Source organism: Alexandromys fortis, unplaced genomic scaffold (assembly GCF_014885135.2).
Source record: "Alexandromys fortis isolate MF-2015 unplaced genomic scaffold, M_Fortis_MF-2015_v1.1 scaffold_99, whole genome shotgun sequence".
NCBI classification, from domain to species: domain Eukaryota; kingdom Metazoa; phylum Chordata; class Mammalia; order Rodentia; family Cricetidae; genus Alexandromys; species Alexandromys fortis.
This window is the reverse complement of record NW_026067982.1, coordinates 158,372-181,534: the sequence shown is the minus strand read 5'-3', so window position 1 is coordinate 181,534 and position 23,163 is coordinate 158,372. Positions and strand designations below refer to the sequence as shown.

The 23,163-nt window shown below is 44.8% G+C and overlaps 1 protein-coding gene across 2 annotated transcripts in view; it reads right to left on the bottom strand.

The window, feature by feature from the left end:
• Nucleotides 1-23,163, bottom strand: part of Slc8a3 (solute carrier family 8 member A3) — a 146,181-nt gene that overhangs the window by 103,329 nt on the left and 19,689 nt on the right. The gene's annotated exons all lie outside the window — the stretch shown is intronic.

The following is a 23,163-nucleotide window of genomic DNA, read 5'->3' as shown; positions in this document are numbered from 1 at the left end:
TTCTAAATGGAGGCCTGAGGTGTTGGACTCTTCTTTGTATACCTACTGTGTGTCAGAGAACTCGGCACACAGTGGGGACCCCAAATCATGAGGGCCAGAAAGATACTGGATTTTGGTATCAGACAAACCTTTCTCCATGTTCTCCCAACCTCAGTCCATTCACCTCCACTTAACACAAAGACGTTTCTTTACAGGAAGTCAGAAACAAAAGTAATTCACCCTTCAAGATTTGGCTCCCAACCCACTTCCAAAAGGAAGTCTCTTGGATTGTTCCCAGCTCATAAAGATCTCTTTAAACGAATTTTTACAGCCATTACAGTCTGTATATTTCAGTTGTCAATTGCATCCTTCTGCGACTGTCTTCAACGGTCACTTTCTTGCACTTGCAGGTTCGTGTGCTCCTGTCTTAATGCATCTGCAAACTCCGCGGATGCCGTGACTGTTTCTAAAATGGCAGCATCATTTGGTTGTCGTATTTGTATGACGATGGCCCCCGACAAGCTGAGCTCTTACAGGCCTGACACTCTCTTACATCAATCTTCAGAGGACAGCTCAGACAGTGCTGGCACCAGCGGGTGCTCAGCTGGGCTTTGCTAAACGAGGACATTTGGTGACCCCTTTTAGCCCCATGGCCTGAACTTACTAAGTACTCACAGATCTTATTTGCTGACTGGGGAAATAAAAATTCACAGTTCTTATCCTAAAGCATGCTTCAGATGAAGCCCAGAAATCCTTGGATTAAACACTCTTTCGAATTTATCAGCTTGCTTTTCATAAATGCTTGCATCTTTGGTCTCAAAACTGAAGAAGTATTGGGAGACATCCCTCAGCAAGTCTTTCCCACATCAATTTTATGCAGAGCCCCTAAATCACCCTGAATTTCATATACCTCCATTATTAAATTCCATACATCACACAGAGAACAGACAGCGATACCAGCTGGATCCGGTTGGTGCCCCCACACCCACACCTGCACTAAAGCGCAGCTCCTAAATATGGAATCAGCTTTGCTATTTAATTTTTTAGTGGAGGAAACAGACATCCCAACCCCCTCACAGGAGATGCTGCTCTGCTGTATCAGCTACAAAACACAGGCTTCGGCTCTGTTTTGCCAACTGATTATATAGGAGGGCTCTCCGCAGATGGCAGGCTTAGTACCCAAAGACAGTCCCGCTCTCAAACAGATCACTGTTTTCTGTTTTCCCTGGGTGTAGTAAAAGTGTGCGTGGGAAGAGGGGACGCACAAAAGAAACAAATGAACTCACCTTCCTCAGATAACCACGGCCGTACTCTGTCCCCTACACCCAATTGCAAGCCCTGTTTCTGGCTTCCCAACTGCTGCATCCCAGCACACAGCCCTGCCACTGAGCCCTAGAGATCTGGGTTAGCAGGGGAGGAGGAGGGATAGGTTCCAAGGCCAGTTAGGAGGAGGCTTAAAGCCAGGCTCAGGGAAGCTCATTACAAAGCAACAGAGAAAAGGAAAAAAGAGGAGAGGAGGGAGCCCAGGAGGCAGAAATATCGGAATGAGAGAGCGTGCAGGATTAAGGCCTTCTGGATCAGTACGAAAGCAGTGGCCTGCATTTGCCATCTTCAACACAGGCAGGGGACAAAGGCAAAGACATCTTGTTTGGCACAGCCAGAGTCTGCTCTAAGCCCTGGCCCACAGCCCCTTCTGCATTCTGCTAAATGCGTGCTGAACGTGTCTCCTGACTCTGGACAAAGATCTGTAATATTGACAAGGCCACGGCTGGGTAGTTCCAGCTAAGTTATCTCTGGCGGGAATCTGGGTCTGCAGCAAGGCAGGGGTGCTGAGTCCTGTCTGCAAAAGGCCTCCCAGCATGTTTTATCATAGGCCCTAGTGTCTGGCACAGGTGGGTTTTTTTCAGATTCATGCTGACTTGGTTTCCCCTTTTAAGTGGGTACTTAGAGAACTGTAAAGCGTCGAGGGGGGAAAGCTGTTCTCCATAGAGCTTCAACCAGAGAACAGTGTTCTTGCTTCTGACCCTGGCTTTAGCTCCTTTATGTGTTCACTGGTGGGGGTGGGGGAAGCATTTATCTGAGCAAAGTAGTACACAGCTGTAAGCATTCAGGAGGTAGAGCCAGGAGGATCAGGAGGTCAAGACACTCCTCAGCTGCCTAGTGAGTATGAGGCTAGCCTGGGCTATCTATCTATATCAGACAAACAAATAATGCTAAGAAAATACTTCAGGAAAAAGTAACCCATTCCTCTGACATACATTTTCACATATGTGTAAAATCCGACTGGCCTGACTCTGCCGAGGCCACTCTAGGTGACATGCTTGCTGCTTCAGCTCCTGTCCCTTCTGCCCAGTGCGCTGTGCCCTGCTTTTCATATTTTTCATGTGTATGGGTATATGTCTTCTTCAAAATGGCCATTCTTCCCACTAGCCAAACAAATAGCTGAAGTTCTTTTATTCCTTGTTTTATATGTGGTAGCCTTTTGTCTACATGTATTTCTATGCCTGATGCCCATAGAAGCCAGAAGAGGGTATCAAACACCTCCTGGAACTGGAGTTAGATGGTTGTAAACCACCACGTGCATGCTAGGAATTGAACCTGGATCCTCTGGAAGAGAAACCAGTGCTTTTAATCCCTGAGCCGCCTCTCCAGCACCACGGCTGAATTTCCACAAGCATTATTAAGTGCAAAAGGCTATGATGTCACCTTAGGAGAAAGTACTTGTGTTAGATGGGCTTTGTTTAGGCATGAGTTGGAGTCGCTCCCCACGAGTTCAGTATTGATGAATCAACAGCATCTGTGAGAGAAGGAGTCTTTAAACAGAAACACCCACAGGAGAAGCCTATGCACTGATTGTAAAGATGTTGTGACCAGAGGCTCACAGAATCCTAACCCAGCACTCCTTCCAGAAGTAATGTTTTACTATTAATCAAATGTTTGAAGCAACCTTATATATAAAATATAACTGCAGCAGCGGATGAGATCCAACTACGCTTTTTTTTTTTTTTTTTTTTTTGCATAAGGTCAGCTCCTTGAAATGCTTTTCTATTTCTGATCACAGAGGCTGCAGGATGGGTGAACAACGGGAAGAAACTGGGGGAATTGCACGGCATGGTTTGGATATGGTTGTGTCCGCCAACAGTTTGTGTGCTGGAGGCTTGATTCCCTGTACAGCAATGTGAATATGAGGGACAACTTTTAGAGGTGAGACTCGGGAGGGGGGTCCTTAGGTCACTGAGGATTCACACTCAGAAGGGACTAAGGTAGCTCTCCTGTTACTCCCTGAGATTTCTTGAGAGCGAGTTTTCGTAAGAACTGGTCCCTGGATTTCCGAATCACAGTGTGAACTTTCTCACGCTCCTACCATGAAGCCATCCTTGCTAGACCATCACTAGGTCTGACTTAGGCTTCTAACCTCCAAAGTATGAGCTAAGCGAATGCAGGTTTTTTTTTAGGAGGTTAACCTACCATGGGCATTTTATTAAAGCAACAGAAAACAGACTACCGCATCGTGTGTGTACTTTATAATAATCCTGTATGACTGGCATTGTCCTTCCTTCCGATCAAGGAAGTTAGCTTTAGAGAGACCGACCAGTCGATGTACCTGATACTCTACAGGACAGGAGTCAGGGTTATAACAGGGCACCGGGATGCCTTTGCCCCCTCTCATGTGCCTGCCTGAAAAAAAAAAAAATCCATCTTCTCCTTCAAGTGTGAGACCTGTAAATCTGGCAATAATTACATACCACGGCTCTGTTACACAGCGAAGGTGAAGGGCTGTTGCAGATAATAGGGTCCTTAATTAGCTGATGCTCCAGCCTTGACTTAAAGGGAAAATATCATGCATAGGCCTAACTAATTAGATGATCTCTAACAGGTAGTGAGAGGTTCTTGCTGCTGACGGACACAGAAAAGCAAGCCATGGGGCCTATAGCTGGGAGGATATTCCTTCTGCCAACAATCCTGAGACTCAGATGAGAGAACAGCCCTAGCTGGCGTCTTCATCTGTACCCAGAAACTGATGGAGGATGGCTAAGTGCTGCTCATGGTGGGAAATGGCGCAGCGAGAGAAAACTAATATATGTTGCTGAGGGATGGCAGAGTCAGGGCAAGCACACAATTCCACCTGCCTCCCTAAATGATGCTCTTTCCCTTCAGACCACATGGTGCACATCTGGGCAGCTGTTTGCTTTTTCTCTTTGTTTAATGATTAGCACTTGGGAAGAGAAGTGGCACGCAGGGATATGAGGACATTCAAATTTAACAGCTGAGGCCTGACCAAAGGGGGATCCTGGTCTTGGATGGTAACAGTAAGACTCCGGGAAAAGGGTGGCCAGCCACTCAGTATTTGAGAGATGAGAATTGGAAGTATTTTTATCTTTTTCTGTGCTGAGAAAAATAGCTGTCAGAAGATTTTGGGGGAAACGTTGGGTCTCCATTGTTGAACGAATGCAAAAAAATCACCATTGTGACCAAAATTTTGATGTACACAAATAGCAAACGCATATGATTCAACAAGTGTGTGCCGGGAGAAGGCCTAACCAGTCCTCAGACCAGGGCCAAGGCAGTGGCCAGACGCAGGGCAGAAGCCAAATGTTTAGTGGGAAAAGACTTCTTGAGTATGGAAAATAAGCGAGTGGGGACACTATCCAGGGAGGGAGCTGGTGACACATGGTGTTCAGAGCCTAGAGGAGCTCTGTCAGTGACAGCATTCGTGAGGGTTCACCTTGGTTGACAGGATTTAGACTCGCCTAGGAGACACGCTTGTGAGCGCACCTGTGAAGGCACCCCCAGAAAGCTCTAGATGAGGTGGGAAGACCTGTAAGTACCACAATTCCACTGACTAGGACCCCAGGATGAGTAAAAGCACGTAGAGTAGCACCATTTATCTCCCTCCGATTCCCGACTGAGGGCCCAGTGTGACCAGCATCTTCACAGTCCTGCTGGTATGAGGTCCCTTGCCATTGTACCCTCCAACTGTGAGTCAAAACAGAGCCCTCCTTTGAGCTGCTTTCCATGACAAGAAGTCACTGACACAGACAGCATTTACACTCTAAGCACAGGAGATTTCAGGCAAGGGTCCTTTAAAACTGTAGAAAGGGCATCTGTGAAGCCTCAAGGCCAACCTCCACATTCTGACTTTGGTTACATGACAAGATGTGCTGCAAAAGCGCAGGCGTGGGCAGAGTGGTTGGGGGTGGGGTCCAGGCTGTGTCACTGGGGAGTCAGTGTAAAATTCCTAAGTGTCAGGCTACACACTTGCTGTAGTACTGGGTACACTGGGGTAGTGGCATTTCAACTGCATTTTAATAATAAAGACTGCCTGAAGATCTGAGAGCAAAATAGTCCTACTAGTCAGCCTTACAGACCAGCTTATGGTAACACACATCTTTAATCCCAGTAGCCATAATGACAGGCATCTTTAATCCCAGTAGCCACAATGAGACACATCTTTAATCCCAGTAGCCACAATGAGACACATCTTTAATCCCAGTAGCCACACCAGTTGCCATAGAAATCAGGTGGTGCATGCCTTTAATCACAGTGGTGCATGCCTTTAATCCCAGCCCTAGAGAGGATTATAAAACGGGAGGAAACAGCTCTCAACACAATCTCATTCTGAGATTCCTGGAGGCAGGATCGCCACTTCATACTGAGGTCAAGGTAAGAGACAGTGGCTGGCTGCTGTGCTTTTCAGATCTTCAGGATTGAACCCCAATTTCTGACCCTAAGTTTTCATTATTTATATAATAATAATAATAGTGATGATAATAATAATAATAATACACTGGCAAGTAATGAGAACTAAATGAATGATGTTATTATTATTTGACACAGTACACGCCATGGATGGGGCCACAGCAGAACAGAGGGTCTTCCTGTGGATCACTTAGCCACCAAGGACAGGCCTTTCAGTCTTCAGGGTTTCAGCCCTCAAGGCCGTGAGTGTGACTCTGCAGCCACAGTGCTCTCATGGGGCCATTTGATTGTCAACAGGCTTGGGTGGAGGGCACACATCACGGGGCTGTGGCAGTGAATCTAGGAAGAGACCTCTGTTCTGCCCATGTGCTCAGAGACATACATAGGGCCCCGTGGGCCCTGGCCTGTGTAATGTAGCTGCTCCAGTTTAGAGTCGCCACTGGTGAACGGTTTCCCATCTAATTACCTGCCAGACAAGAAAGACTCTGCCCATCCCCCTCTGGCCTTCTTCCATCTCTTTCTATTCTCTTGCACTTCCTACCTTTAACTCCACATCAGGATGCAGACAAATGAACCTCAGGGTCACCTTCGGCCCTGGCCTGGGGCAGCTCTTACCTTGGGGAGCAGCCTGTCATGTTCCCTGACATTGTCAAAGGAAGCCCAGAGAATGACATTTCCCTCTACCTTCCTCCAGACAATACTCTCTGGCTTTCTTTCTATCTTTAGATCAACCATCTCTTCCTAAAAGCTAACCTTGGGCACAGGTAGGGAATCTAATTATGGAGGCAAACTGGAGCACGATGCTGGCCCAGGTAGGTCAGAAAGGTAGAGACTTCGCCAAGGTTCTACTAGTTTCTTAACTAATACTTAGCCACACGATGGCAATCAGCTGAGACTAGACACAAAGATAAGCGTTCTCTGTCGGTGAATGCTTGCAAATTCGCAACAGCCCTGAGATGTCCACATGGCATTAATAAGTAAAATGAGAGGTTAGGAAACTCTTTCTGGATTACCACCCCAAACTAGCCAACAGGAGACGCCGTCTCCGCTGGTTTGACAACAGCCCCTGGTGTTCAACTGAGCTATGTGCACACGTGCTCTGGTACACACAGTGGCATTTACGGTTCGGTTTCTGGTGATAGCTCTGTTACAGATATAAAAGCGAAGTCTGTCTTCCTGATTCTAGATGCACACCTGGTACTTGTATTCGTTTTCTAATCATACCTGGCAAAAGCAACTTTAAAGAGGAAGATTCATTTCGGTTCATGATTTGAGGGGATATGTTCCGTCATCATGGCCGAAAAGGTGTGAAGCACAAGTGTGAAGCCACTAGTCACACTGCATCTACAGTCGGGAAACAGGCAGAGGTGAATGCTCACACTCAGCTCACTTTCTCTTCGGTCCCACTTTTTTTTTTTTACTAAGTCCAGGACCCCATGCCATGAGGATGGTGCTGTCCACATTCTGGGTGGGTCTTCCCCTCCTCAGTTAAAACTCTCTGGAGACACTATATATATGTATGTATGTATGTATGTATATATATATATATATATGCCTAGAGGTGGCTCTCATATGTGATTCTAAGTTCAGTCAAGCTGACAATGAAGATGAACCATCAGAGACCTCCTACACACCTATCAGTAATGTCTTCTCGTCACAGATAGTCATGGTCGTCCCTAGATTGCTCATGGCATTTTCAGCGTCACCCAAGCCAAGTTCATCTCTCTGCAGAGACAACCGGTAACACCTTCATTTCCCGAGAAGCAGGCAACATGCCTGCAGTTCAGGGTCAGCTTCAAGGTACCAAGTAACTCCAAAGAGAGAAAGACTAGAGAACCAATCCTGCTTTGCCTTGACTGTGACAGATAAAATACTTCTTTATCATGAGATAGGGTTTCATTATGTAGCCCAGGCTGGCTCCAACTCATAGTCCTCTTGCCTCTGCATCAACCTTCTGAGTGCTGTGATTATAACCATGTGCTGCACCGTGCTACAAGATGGAAGACTCCACTCCACGGAAGGATGCTGTAGATACCAGTGGTCCAGACTTCAGCAGTCTGGAAGGGTAGATGAGCAGACATAAGCATGCTGTGTTGGATCACAGTCTGAAGCTGTTGAAGTTGCTTAAGAATGGTGACACAGTTTAAGGACTGTGAAGGGACCAAGGACAAGGGAATCAGATGGAAGAAGAAAAGGCCTTTAGAGCTGCGGTTACTAAGTAACTAAGCAGACCTGGGTTTGTGACTTAGACAAAGTGATTTTTTTTTTGGTACCCATCTATTTACAAACAGGAATAGAAGAGGTTTGCAATTAGTCTATCTATAACAAAGCTGGTGGAGAAGGTTCTGGATGCCACCTGCCACAGGTCCTAAGGATCAGTGTTCTGAGAGATGCCGTGGATGCTGTGATACTGGCCATGTGCATAGTGAAGTCCAGAGAGGCGCTGTGCAGGGAAGATATCCTTCCACTCTGAGGCTGATCGTACAATAGGGAGCTTCAAGCAATTGGAATTTGTTATTTGTTTTTATTGGGTCGAAAGGTTAGAAATCCATTATCAAGGTAACAGCCGGGTGATATCATTTAGATACTAACTATTCCCCCTAAAGACTCGTGGACCCTAGACTCTGTTGCTAGCTGGGAGAGCCAATCGTTGGGAGGAGACTGGATCGTGGAGGCGTTAGTTCACTGATGTGTTAACTCATCGTGTGTTCACGCTGAAAGGGTTATTAGGAAGTGGGGTCTTGTTGGGAAAAGTAGTCTGCTTTTCTCAGATGGTCACAGCCGAGTCAAGCCTGACTAACACGTGGGGTGGATTCTCCAGAGGCTGTAAGGAAGATCTGATTTGTGCTACCTTCTTGTGTTCACTGGCAACTGACCAGGGTCCCTTGTCGGCAGCACTTTCCTCATTGTTTCTGCTGCCGTGTGGCCTGCTTCTCTGTGTGTCTTCACCTGGCATCTTCATCAGGATCCTAGTATAGTCTAATCATAGCTAACTGCACTGCAAAGATCTGACTTCCAAATAAGGCTCCCTTCCAAGGTTCTGCACGAACATGAACTTGGGAGGGCCATGCACTACAGCTTACCACAGGTACTTCGGGCAGATCCCCCGCCCCCATAATGGGAAAAAAAGAATATGAATTTCTGAAGATGGGAGATAAGTAGACCTAAGCTTTCTTCTCAACATGGCAGGGACTCTAGACACCTCTGAACACTGTCCATGACAGATTGAGAAGCCAGCCCTCCAACCAAAAGGGCCATGGAGAAATGAAGCCAAACAGCCAAGAGAATCACACAGAGAGCTGAGGCAACTTCTTCTTCAGCTTGATACAAAGCAGACAGCTTTTCCTGCTCTGGATAACTAGGGAAAGGCTGCTAGGGACTCTGCCACGACAACACTGTTTCCCTTCAAGCTAACAGAAAAAAAGGCAAAAAGCCTTTACTTTTCTCTTCTTCTTCCAAACCCTGTCAGGACTGGAGGGGGCCAAGGAGGCAGACTCTTCACCTAGTCTCTTCCCTGTCAGATGTGCAACTCTGAGCAGTGTAGTTTACGACCAGGAGCAAAACAAGACCGAGAAAACCCGTGTTCCTCTGAGGGACAGGCCTGTTCTCATGGTAGGACTGGCTTCAGGGACAGTCAGGAAGTGTGGTGTGGCAATGAGTCCAGTCTGGCCTAAGAGGATTAGTTCCCTCCCGGGGAAAGGTTCTAGGCAGCTGAGCAGGACAGCTCCCCATGCAGTAGTAGGGGGCTGTCATTACAAGGCCCAGATAGGACATAATTACACGCTCCCTGGAGGAAATGCTTAATTGATTTTTCAGGGTGTCTCAAGAGATTAAAAGACTGCCAGTGTTCAGGGTTAGCGGAGCGGTACAGACGCTGTCCTTCTGGAGAGCTGGTGCCAGAGAGATGGCAGACTGCGTGGGTGGTTCAGCATGCCAGTGTCCAGAGGGTCCTGCAGGTTTTGCTGAACTTGGGAGAAGGAGTGATAAGGGACAGACAGTGGAGGTTTGCAAGCACTCCCTGGTCCTCAGGCTCAAGAGGCACGATCCAATCGGAGCCCCCACCCCTGAGCGCTCAGCAACCCTCAAGTAGACACAGACAGAGGATAAGCCGGGAATCCACTCATGAACAAACCCATCCATCACTCAGTTAGTAATTCACTTATTCCACAGACATTAAGACCATCCTTGTACTATGTGAAGCATCCTGCTAGACATGGGGGTTAGAATCAGGTGGTACCCTGGTCAAGGATGTAGACTACACAAGAACCATTCACTCCTGAAGCCAGCACCTTCTGGTGTCTGTCTGTGCCACCCTGAGCCCAGGCCAACTCGTTATTCCTTCTAATAAGTTCTGAATCAGCTGAAGAATGGAGCACGCAAGTCACCGTGAATGACACCGAACCGAAAGAGGGAGGTTTGCCTCTCTTTCATCTCAGCCGTTGGCGGTTCCTTTTTACAGAAGAGACAACTATCACACAGAACCATTTTCTCACCAGACCATAGCCTCCCTGAGGATAGGGACCATCTGTTTTTACTGCTCAGCCCCAAGACGAACTCTCCAAATGCCTGCCAATTACACACTAAGTAACTGACACCCTCCTCTGACCTCTCCTGGCCTCGCTGATATGGAGGGCTGTCATAGGCTCTCCTGATGATAGGCTAAGCCCTAGCCACGTCCCCTTGTTTTCAACTCCCTCTAGTTCCTGGTCCCCGATGCTTGCAGACACTATGGAGACTGCATCGAAGACAGCTTGTGGACTTAACTGCACGGTCTTTTCCCCAGCAACAGGCCTTTCGATGCATCATCTGTTGGTAGGATCTGGTGATAAAAGGATGAAATTAAGAAACCTCTGTGGATTCCCTCAGGCAAGTAGGGGAACTGAGTCAAGATTATGAATCCAAATTTTTAGGCTAGGAGTTACAGAGTTTGTTTGGACCCTGCCTAATCCCCTAGGCCCAGTTGTCTCAGAATTAAAAGGAAAGAAGCCATTAGTGTACATGTCTGTTTTGCTGCCAAACCACTCTATTCATTTTTCATCGCTGAAGCCCAGTGATATAGCTCAGAATCGGGCTGGGAACCTGCTCAGCATTTCTCCCACCCTGAGACCGCTCTGGGTATCCAGCAACTCTTGCTATTAAAGAGAAAAAAAGTAGGAGCCTAGGGAGATGGTTTGATGAGTCAGAGGACTTGCTCTGCAAACATGGGGATCTGATTTTAAATCCCCAGCACCCACGTGAGAAGTTTGGCATGACTGAGCATGCCTGTAACCCCAGCAGCGTGTTTGCTCATCAGCTAGCTAACCAAAATGGTGAGTGCCCAGTTTAGTGAGAGACCCCGTCTCAAAGCAACATAGTGGAGAGCAAAAGAGAGACAGGAGACCAAGGCCTGCACTGGCCTCAGCCCCCACACCTGCACATTCACATGCATGCATCAAACAGCAGCAGCAACAACAACACAGTCCACACATACAGGGTGGGGAGAGAGAAAGGGTTTCCTTCTTAGTGTGAGATAAAAGAGAGGGGCTGCTTCCAGATTGATGACTTTATCTCAGTACCAAATAAAATATGTGATTAAGATGGAATATGTGTTCAGAATCAGAAGATGCAAGTTTCGATACCTAACCCTAACAATACCCATGTTCTGGGGCAAATTAACTAATCTGAACAAAGCAAATAGTCACCCTAATGATATCACAAAATCCTTATATACTTGAAGTGGAATCTTATGTTATTACACAAATAATGGAACTTTTATTATATAAGAACATTAGCAGGAGCAATAATAAGCTTTCCCAGAATTCTGAACAGCAACGGTAAGGCCCAGGAACCAACAATATTTCCATTCTTCTATAATATTCCGATATCTCTACAGAGTTACCACATCAGACGACTTCACAGCATCAGCGCATACCAATTTCAAAACATTGCCATCCATTAATCCCTTTGACAGTCAGAACTTGGCTGAGTTCATTCCATCCTCTCCTCAACCCCCAAAGCAGACACAATAGATTCGAGAGTCCACAAAGGTTAATTAAGATGTCGTTTCTCTCTGATTTTAACTCATCGCAGTAACCCTGGTTATGTTTGCTCTCTTGTATAAAAATGTAATCGTTAATTACCAGATCAGAATGTCCTAGAACATAGGTACCTAAGAGAAATGGCAGATGGTAAAAATGACCCGTGATAGAAGAAATTTGGAAAATAATCATCTAATTTATGAAACCTAGTGCATTAGAAGGGGATCTGGATGGTTCTAGTCTTATTTTTTAAAAACTATATGCTTCACGTGTCCATTGAGAATTCATGCTTCTGTGGATTCACATAGTGTTCTATGTTATGATGGACAAAGAAGTGATAGGTTGGCCCAGCATAAAGAAAGAATAGTCATGCCACCTACAGCACCCCCAAGTGACCAGGCAGCAGCATCCTCCCCACGCACCCCCACTATCCTCTGCCACATCAGCAACCACAAGAAGAACAAAAACCCAGGGCCACACGTCTCCAGCATAGAATTCTACCAGAATTTTTAAAAAGATCTAATACCAATATTCCTCAAATTGTTTCACACAATAGAAACAGAAGGAACGCTACCAAACTTCTTTTACAAAGCTACAGTTATCCTGATACCCAAACCACACAAAACTCAACTAAGAAAGAGAATTACAGACCAATCTCCATCATGATCATTGACGTGAAAATATTCAATAAAATACTGGCAAACCAAATCAAAGAACACATCAAACAAATCATTCACCGTGATCAAGTTGGCTTCATCCCAGAGATGCAGGGATGGTTTGACATATAAAAATCTGTCAATAAATAAACTGAAAGAAAAAAAAACACATTATCATCTCATTAGGTGCTGCAAAAAACCTTTCACAAAAATCCAACACCTTTAATGCTGAAGGTTTTGGAGAGAGCAGGAATACAAGGAACATTCCTAAACATAATAAAGGTAATATATAGCAAACCAACAGCCAACATCAAATTAAATGAAGAGAAACTCAAAGTGATTCCACTAAAATCAGGGAAAAAAACAAGGCTGTCCACTCTCTCCATATTTATTCAACATATTACTGTAAGTTCTAAGTAGAGAAAAAAAGACAACAAAGGGAGATCAAGGGGATACAAACTGGAAAGAAAGAAGTCAAACTTTTGCTATTTGCAGATGATATGATACTATACATCAATGACCCCAGGAACACTTCCAGGGAACTCCTACAGCTGATAAACACCTTCAGTAATGTGGAAAGATATGGGATTAAATAAAAAAAATCAGTATCCCTCCTATATACAAATGATATATGGGCTAAAAAAGAAATCAGAGAAAGGTCACCCTTCACAAAACCCAGAAATAATATAAAATATCTTGGGGTAACTCTAACCAAACAAGTGAAAGACCTGTATGACAAAAACTTAATAATGAAAGAAATTGAAGAAGGTATCAGAAAATGGAAATATTTCCCATGCTCTTGGATAGGTAGGATCAACATAATAAAAAATGGCAATCTTACCAAAATCAATCTACAGATTCAGTGCAATCCCCATCAAAATCACAACACAACTCTTCACAGACCTCAAAAGAACAATACTCAGATTTATATGGAAAAAACAAAATAGCCCAGGAGAGCCAAAAATGATCCTGTACAATAAAGGAACTTCCAGAGGCATTACCATCATTGACTTCAAGCTCTACTATAGAGCCATAGTAATAAAACAGCTTGGTATTGGCATAAAAACAGACACATGAATCAATGGAATCAAACAGAAGACCCTGATATTAATCCACACACCTATGAACCCTGATTTTTGACAAAGAATCCAAAATTGTACAATGGAAAAAAAAGAATCTTCAACAAATGGTATTGGCATAACTGGATGTCTACATGTAGAAGAATGCAAATAGATCCATGTGTGTCCCCCATTCATATAATTCAAGTTCAAATAAATGAAAGATTTAAATATAAATCCAGTTACACTGAACCTGATAGAAGAGAAAGTGGGAAATTGCCTTGAGTGCATGGGCACAGGAAACCACTTCCTAAGTATAATCCTAGTAGCACAGACACTGAGAGCAACAATTAATAAATGGGACCTCCTGAAACTGAGAAGTTTCTGTAAAGCAAAGGGCATGGTCAACAAGACAAAATGACAGCCTACAGAATGGGAAAAGATCTTTACCAGCTCCACATCTGACAGAGGACTGATCTCCAAAATATGCAAAGAACTCAAGAACCTAGACATTAAAATACCAAATAATCCAATTAAAAAATGAGGTACAGATCCAAATAGAGAACTCTCAGCAGAAGAATCTCAAATGGCTGAAAGGCATTTAAGGAAATGTTCAACACCCTTAATCATCAGGGAAATGCAAATGAAAACAACTCTGAGATACCATCTTACACCTGTCAGAATGGCTAAGATAAAAAGCATTGATGATAGCTTATGCTGGAGAGGATGTGGAGTAAAGGGAACACTCCTTGACTGCTGATGAGAGTGCAAACTTGTGCAGCCACTCTGGAAATCAGTATGGTGGTTTTCTCAGAAAACTGAGAATCAATCTACCTCAAGACCCAGTGATACCACTCCTGGGTATATACTGAAAGGATACACAATCACACCACAAACACATTTGCACAACTATGTTCATAGCAGCATTATTTGTAATAGAACCTGAAAACCACATAGATGCCCCTCAACTGAAGGATGGATAAAGAAAATGTGGTACATTTACACAGTGGAGTATTACTCAGTTGTCAAAAAACAATGACCTCTTGAAATTTGCAGACAAATGGATGGAACTAGAAAAAAAACATCCAGAGTAAGTTTTTTTTTTCAAATCCAGACTCAGAAAGACAAGCATGGTATGTACTCACTCATAAGTGGACATTAGATATAAAGCAAGGGATAACCAGGTTACAATCCATAACTCCAGAGAAGCTATGTAAAAAGGAAGACCCTAAGAGCGATACACATGGAGGGCCCCAGAAAAGGGAAATAGTTAAGATCTCCTGGTAAATTGGGAGAAGGATAGAAGGGAAGGGATGGGGAATGGAAATATGAGGGCTTTAGATGGCTGAGTTGGGAAAGGAATTGAGAGGGAGAAATGAAAGAGATATCCTGATAGAGGGAGCCATTGTAGGGTTAGGAAGAAACCAGGGGCTAGGTAAATTACCAGGAATCTACAAGCTTGACCCCAGCTAAGACCCTTAGCAATAGTGGAGAGGGTACCTGCACAGGCCTTCCTCTATAATCAGATTCATGACTACCCTAATTGTCATCATAGCACCTACATGTAATAACTGATGGAAGCAGATGCAGTGATCCACAGTCAAGCACTAGGCTGAGCTCCCAGAGTTCAGTTGAAAAGAGAGAGGAGGGATCATATGAGCAAGGCGGTGGGAGTCAAGACCATGACTGTGAAAACCACGGAGACAGATGATCTGAGCTTGTGGGAGCTCATGGACCCTGGACCGAGAGCTGGGGATCCTGCATAGGACTAAACTAAGTCCTCTGGAAGTGAGTGACAGGTATGGGGCTTGAGCTGTTGGTCAGCTAGCAGTGGGACCAGGACTTATCCCGGGTACATGAACTGACATTTTGGAACCCATTCCCTGTTTATTTGGATAAATTGCTCAGCCTTAATACAGGGGAGAAGGGCTTGGTCTTGCCTCAACTTGGTATACTAGACTTTGTTGACTTCCCAAAAGAGGTCTTACCTCCTCTGAGGTGGGATGGGAGGAAGAGAAGGGGAGGGATGAGGGGGAATTGTGGCTAGTATGTAAAATTAATTTTTTTAAATAAATAAAAAACATAAAGAATAGTCACTTTGCATTAACACATCTCAAGGAGACGTAAGCTCCTACTTTATTTCTTTCATGAATGTCTCTCTACTTCTACCCCATGTAATAGGTCTGACAGATAAGCAGCCTAATCTCATATCTACAGCCGAGTTCAGGTATGATCTCACAGATCCTTCTCAACACAGCCCCCTGCAACAGCCGCCACTCGTTTCCCAGACCTGACACTGACGGAGAGTCCTATTTTCTTCCACAGCCCTGGACACCTGATAGAAACACACACTGTGCCACTTATGAAGAAGAGCTCCCAGGAGTTCCTGGAAAGCCCTCAAGCTGCACCTCCTAGGATAATGAAGGTTTTCCTGCTGGCTCCTGCTGAATCCAGTCGTCCAGCTGGTCCAGCAGGGATCAGGTAGAGGGGAAGAGGTTGAAGGAGTGTCACTTGACTGTTAGAGAAGCATGACACCTTTCTACCTTGGTCTTGAACACAGGCTACTCTGGATACTCAAACCTAAGAAGAGCCTTTGGAAGGGACTCAGTCCCAAATAATGCAACTGAAAATGGGAGGTTATCCGATGACGCTACTCTCCTGGAGAGGGCAGATCAGTGAACAGAGCAATCACCCTGGTCGCTTTGAGATTTTGTGCCACTCAGCATCACCCACTGGGAATGTTTTCTGTTGTTCCAGCATGCTTCATCCTGCTGTGACATGCATTGTCAGTGGGATGCATTGTTTAGGTATGGGCGCTCGCATTCGTCTAGCTAACTGTCACAGCATAGACCATTGTAGCATCAGTGCCCCACTTCAGGCCTTATACTCTGTGCTAGTTTAGAGAGGACAGGGGGCCTGTCTTGCCAGAGACTCCCTTCTAAGTCACGTTGCCCGCCATCTATCAATACAACTCTTTAGGTCACTCACGGAATTGTCATGGCAACTTCATGTTTCCACCCCATCAACCAGTTAGAAAGGTTAGTTGGTGTGGGAAGGCGAGAGGAGGAGGAAGGACTTGACTACAAACACATGGTGGCCAGTGGCCTTTTACATGGTCGGATTTCTAGAAAGATCGATTCCCTCCAGAGAATTTGACCTTTAAGACTGGAGAGTTTTCCAGGTTGGGGGAGAGGCTGCAAGTATGTCTGGAGAGAAAGCGGTGGTCATCAGGGTCTATAGTGTACCAGAAGTAATCAATGAAATCATGGTGGCAAGGGACAGAGATGCCGAGAGACTAAGGCCACACACTCAGGAGGAAATCCGTCAGAACAAGAAGGCAACCCTCCATGTTGCCTCGGTCCCAGGTGGCTCTCTGATACCAGCTCTCGTCTCTGCTGGATCTTCAGGATTAAATCTCTCTGCCTTGCACAGAGACAAGCAAATTCATTACGGTGAAGGAGGAAAGAGCACCATCACGGGGCTTTGGTTCCTGGGAGACATCCATCTTGTTGGTGCTACCATGCAGTAAGTGTTGCTGTCCAAGTGACAGGCTTTTTAAAGAGATACTTTCCCAGCTTCTTCTTGCTTATTCAAAGTCATAGATCAGAGAGAGAACAGCCTAGTGGGGATGCCCACAGTGAGGATGAAAGGAATGCCGGGAGGGGTATCAGATTAGAGGAGCAGAGGGACTGAGGCTCTCAGGGGGAAGATGTTGAGTGCAGGGACACCACAGCAGAGGCGCCACTGACCCTGTATAGCAGGGCATGTTTATAGGAAAGAGCAAGCATGAGAAAATATTCTACAAATACAGATTAATGGAGCAGAGGGAAGCAGAATGAACACGTGTGAAGGTTTACAGCCCAGGCAATGGGCGACTGTCCTGCTGAGGTAGCTGCCACGCCGCTAACAGCTCGTCTTCTCAGTCACCACAACCCGGAAAGAAAAGGTTAGAGCCAGCCGTGGGTTCAGTGAATGTCACAAGGGATACACAGGAGAAATCAGACCAAAATGTCTGGGGGGAACTGGCCTACTAGAGAGAGATGGCGTTCATTGCCCATTCTACAGTCAGACTTCTTATATTTGGAGTAGTAAGATGCTGCCAGGATGCCACTATTTTGAGAGAACCAGCTCAAGGGCTCACCGCCGTGTCATCTGGACCATGAACGAGTGCTTCTTCGGGGATTTCACACGACACGAAATGGCAACTGGACCGGGTGCATGCAAGGACAGATTTTCCAGAAGGTACCCACACATGCTGACACTTAGCAAAGGAAGGCATCAATGGCTGACCTTGTACTACTAGCATCCACTTATCAGAATGTTCCAGAATACTTTTTTCTTTTTAGCTTTACATCCTTCTTTAAGTTTAAGTCAGTTCTTTTACATGAGCAAATAAAATAATGGGTTTTATTGTGACGTTCTCATAATAGATCACAGAATTTTGCCCACATTTGTCAACCCATCCCCCTCCTCACCCCTCCACACCCCTCCTCACCCCTCCTCACCCCTCCTCCAAACTTCTGCTGGTTCCTTTCTATTCTTCTTCCATGTATACTCAGTGGATGGTAGAGGTAAGAGTATAACTTGTATGAATGATAACTAGTGTGATACTTGAGAATATTTATGAGATGTTAATTAGCAAAATCCTCAAATCATTTGATTATTACAAAAAGTCCCTCAATGACGTAGAGTCTACATATGTGGTGCTTACTGTATTTGAAGATCAAGTAGTCTGTCTTTGGCTATCAAGTATATACTACTGGCTTTCTGCCAGGACTTTAGACTGGATTGGGAAGCATAGTTTAATTTCTCATTAAAAAATAATAAGAAAACAACATCTTGAATAATCAGTCTCCTGCCTCCTTCATGGGGCCAGGGAAGACAAACCTTTATTAGGGATAAAACCCCATTGGTTCAGGGTCTTACTTCCCAAACAGTCTCAAGGTGAACCAAGGTATTAAAAATAGTCCATGCTGTATTATTATTCTTAGTTAAGACATTAGTCACATAATATCCCAAGATTCACAATCCCAAGGTAGTTTTCACATCCAAATTGTCATATTCTTTCTAAACTTAACGTTTTACTGTGAATAAAAATAAAACAGAGATGTCTGAAGTAGAAGGGGACATTCACATTGGTAGCTTCTAATGTTCTCCCAAGCCTGACTTTCCATCATATCTAATGTGATATTGAGAAAAATCACTTTCACTCTCTGAATTCATCTTTATAATTTGTAAAATGAGAGGTCAAATACTTTCCAGCGTCAGCATATAATTTGGGTTACACACGTGCCACACAGTCAATACTACGTTCTTCGTTACAGGAGGCCTCTGCTATTTAATTAGAGTAGATCCTGCCATTTGCATACTTGACATCTGTGGCTTTGACTATTTCCAGAGACCCCCCAAAGGTCTGTGAGCTGCAAAAACCTGTTATTTTGAAGACACGTGCTGTGAGCTGGAGATATATAGAAGCCAGTCACTTGCTTAATGAGTGAAATTAGCATGCAGGCGAAACTCCTGTCTCCAAGAGGTTTTGTTACTGTTTGCTGTAGACTCAGCAGCCATAATTCTGTAGTGATAGGCACAAAACTGGGGATTCTCCTGGATCATGAAGACGTCAGCAGTATCTGTTACATGTCAACGGTTCCTTGTAATACAGGAGAAAGTCAGTCACATACCACCTTCCCTCCCACCTACTGTATCCTTAATGAGGGTGCCTCAACACTTGAGTGTGTCTCTGGCACACAAGTAACTTGTCTCTCACACACAGTAGGGAGCTCTTGCTCCCCTTTTTACTGACTCCTTCCCAAACATACTGTTCTCCTGTGTGTCTATATTTGTGTGTGTACACTGGTCCTTTCTCTCTGAGAGGAAGATCCTTGGGAGATGAAAGGCCAGCTTGTCTTATTTCTCTATCCTCAGGGCTGAGTAATGAACTAAGACATACCAAACATTTAGTAAATGTTTGTTGAATGACTGAGCACCTGAAGGAGATGGCAGAGTGATAAGGGTGCATTTTTTCTCCTATTTGTATTTTGAAGTTAACATTATCTCACAGATAGATAGATAGATCATATTATTTCTATTGCTTCAGCAACGACAAGATCTCTAAAACCCATGCAGATGACATAACTATGCCTTGAGTCCATATCTATTGGTCAGGTTTTGTTGAAGGAGCTGTTGGCTGCGTTCCTGCCACCCAGCTCCCGGCCTACCTGGCTAGCTTATGCCCCAAAATAACGACACACAAACTGTATTCATTTAAACACTGCCTGGCCCATATATCTAGCCTCTTCTGGCTAACTCTCACAACTTGCCTAGCCCATATTTAGTAATCTGTGTAGCACCAGTCTTACCGGGAAAGATTCAGCATGTCTGACCTGGTGGCTTGCTTCATCGCGTCTACCCTGGAGAGAGCGGCATGGCATCTGAGCTCACTTCCTCTTCCTCCCAGCATTCTGTTCTGTTTACTCCGCCTACCTAATTTTCTGTCTTATCAGGGCCAAGGCAGTTTCTTTATTTAACCAATGACCTTCCTCCATCAAGGTTTCAGGCTTCGGGATTTTCCATCGTACCACGATGCTCCCTTAAAGGCATAAACAAGAAACATCACGAATCTAGTTTGTGCACACAAGCATTCTAGGGTGTGAATGCAAGGGTTCACACACTACAGCACTTGTGTGGAACTCAGAAGACAATCTTGGCTGTCAGCCATCTTCTACCTTGTCTGAGACAGGATCTCATTATTGTTTTTCTACTGTGTATGCTAGGTTAGCTGGCTTGCCAACTCCCAGGGATTTTCCTGTCTCCATCTTCCACCTCCCCACAGGAGCCCTGAGATTACAGGCGCTCACACTATGCTTTCATCTTTCATGTTCTGAGGATTCGAACTCAGTTTCTCACAGTGGCACAGCAGGCATGTTTACTCACTGAGCCATCCCCTTGGTTCCAGTATTCCTGAGAGAGCATGGACTTGCCTGGAGCTTGGTGATACCTAGGCAAAAGTTCCAGTATTGCCAGGTTTGATAATTATTGGGCAAACAAAGCTTCAAAAGATAAGGAGTCAAAACAGGGAGTTTTTTTTTCCTAAAGATCACTCAGCTTCTGTCCAAGTTCCCAACCGTGTCAAACTCAGTTCCCAGAATGACTTTGCAATTAGTGAGGCCTTAGTAAGAGTTGGGTTGTGGTTGGGTTGGGATTTGAAAGTTGGAATTGGAAAGTACTCATTCTTGACTCAATTGAGCAAGTCATTTGAAAAGCTGTTTTTATTTCTAGGTCTCATGGTTTGGTCAGGACCTTCATAGTCTTGACTTGTAAGTTGAGACTAGCGCCATAATAGGTTTACAGGAAATGCTCTACCCCATGTGTACTTCTGATAATAATGTTTAGGAGCAGGTGCTCTAGAAGGTGCAAGGCCCTGTCTGGTTCTACTATTTCATAAATTCAAGCGAGGACTCATCCCAGTGACCAGAGTCTAGCATGCGCATTAATTACAGTCATACAGAGATTCCAGTAATCTGATCCCCTCAGTAGTGTCTCCTGAAGATGCTCTTCATTCATCGCACTGCTGCTACCAGCCTTGCTTATTGAACACACACCATGAAACCAGAACATCGCGAGGCATCCCAATAAGTTCTGGAAGAAAGATATTCCTATTTTATCAGTGAGAGAGTTACATCATAGGTAATAAAATGTTTCTTCTCGTGTGGTTAAGTCAGTAGAAAAGCTGGGCTTCTGACCAAAAGTATACAGAGTTCATGGTTGCTCAACTCCATACCTCTGCTGTCTCTGGTTATAAAATTACAGTTTAAAGCACCATGGGTCAGGTGACTGTATGGCAACAGAGTAACATGCTTTGGGCTTGCTATTCTGTAGTAAAGAAAGAGTAAAGGATCGAACTGTACAAAGGCCAAAGTGCAAAGGGATAGATAGAAACATACTTGTTTACCAAAGCCAAGGCACACACACATATGTGCAAGTAGCACAGGAGGGGAAAGGGATGGGGCAGAGGGAGGGAGGGAAAGAGAGAGAGGGATTGAAAGGAGGGAGAGAAAGAGAAGGAGGGAGGAAAAGAGAAAGAGGGAGAAAGATAGAGGGGAGGGAGAGGAGGGAGGGAGAGAGGGAGGAGGGAAGGAAAGAGAGAGAGATGAGGAGAGGGAGAAAGAGAGGGAGAGGGAGGGAGGGAGAGAGAGGGGGAGGAGTTTTAAGAAGGTGGAGTCATACTCAGATATCCTAGATGAATAACTGATGATTAAGAGAATGAATAAATTGGGGACCAATTTCTGATCTCCCGAAACTGTCTATGACACTGAAAGACAAATATTGACTGCGAATCCCCCCGCCCCCCAAATCTAGCCAACTACAGGGCACTGTGTGGATTTTATGTCATCTAATGTCTGACAGTGAACACATGCCAACAAGACCATGAACATGTGTGAAACTTCACCAAGTTTATCTTCCCAGTGAGAGCCTGGCTTTCCTTAAATGCATGAATACTATCGTAGATCATGTAGAAATGGCTAGTATTCTCCAGAAGGCATGGGTTTTTACTGATGTTAATGAATGATTATCCTTCCTAGTAAAAAAGTCTCAACAGTGTTCTGACAAACCAACTTCTCAAAGGCTATTACAATTTAGGAGTCCGTTTCCCTTGCCCTATTCTTTTAGCGAGTGATAATATGACCAACATTCAATGCCTACATTTGGATTCAGAAGATCTTAGAGCTGGAAGGACATGTGTGATAATCCGACCCTGCCTCCAGACAAGGAAAGTATTGTTATCGTCACACTTCATATGAGTGTTTCTTTCAGTTACTAAGTGACTTGTTCAAAGTCAAAAAGAGACAGGGGAAACACAACAGAAGAATCTCTTGGGCCACCCAGCTGTTGCCAGCAGAATTGAAGCCTTTCAGATCGTCCCATGGCTGCCCAACAGGCAGACCCAAGAAGAAATTCTCCAAGAACACCTTTTCTGGGCCTATGGATATCCCTTTCCATGAGACCCTTCCCTCCCTTTCTTTCTGCTTTCTGAATGATTCCATTTCTCCCAAACAGAAGTCCCGGGTTCTGGGAGCAGTTTTCCATCGCCCTTGATATCTCTCCTCCACAGCATCTCCTACTGTGGAACAGTAGGTACTCAGAGGAGGGTCCCTTTCTCATTGGTATCCTCATAAGCTTCCTTGAAAAGCTGACCCTGCTGCAAGCTAAGAAAGCCAATTTTTACTTTTTCAGTGTTATCTGTGCAACCAGAGATTCAGAATGCCCCATTTTCAGGAAGGATCAGTGAAGAGAGACGACAGAAGAACAGCCTCTCAGGTTCTGATGGCAGGGATGGGGCAGCAGTGGAGAAACAGTGCAGGGGAGACTTGGACTGTGAAACAAAGGACCACACAGAAGACATGGTTTCTTTTGCAAATCTCCTTCAGTGTCTAGCCAGGATTTGAAGCTTATACCGGACCATAGAGGCAAAAGACAGTGACCCCAAGACTTTTCCCTCTCCATGACATTTCCAGTATTCTGGTCATCAACTTGCCTCATTCAAGTTAGACAAGCCATGTTCCACAAAATAGCTTATGGATATTTAAAGGCATTGCCAAGTTTCAATCAGCTTCTCAATTTCTAAATGGAAAGGGGAGTGTCTGGAATCTGGCGACGCAGCACAACTGCAATGTGGTCCTGGGGAGAAATAAACCAGTGCCAATTATTTCCTTGAGGATATTATGATCAGACTATTATTGTCCTAGAATAGTA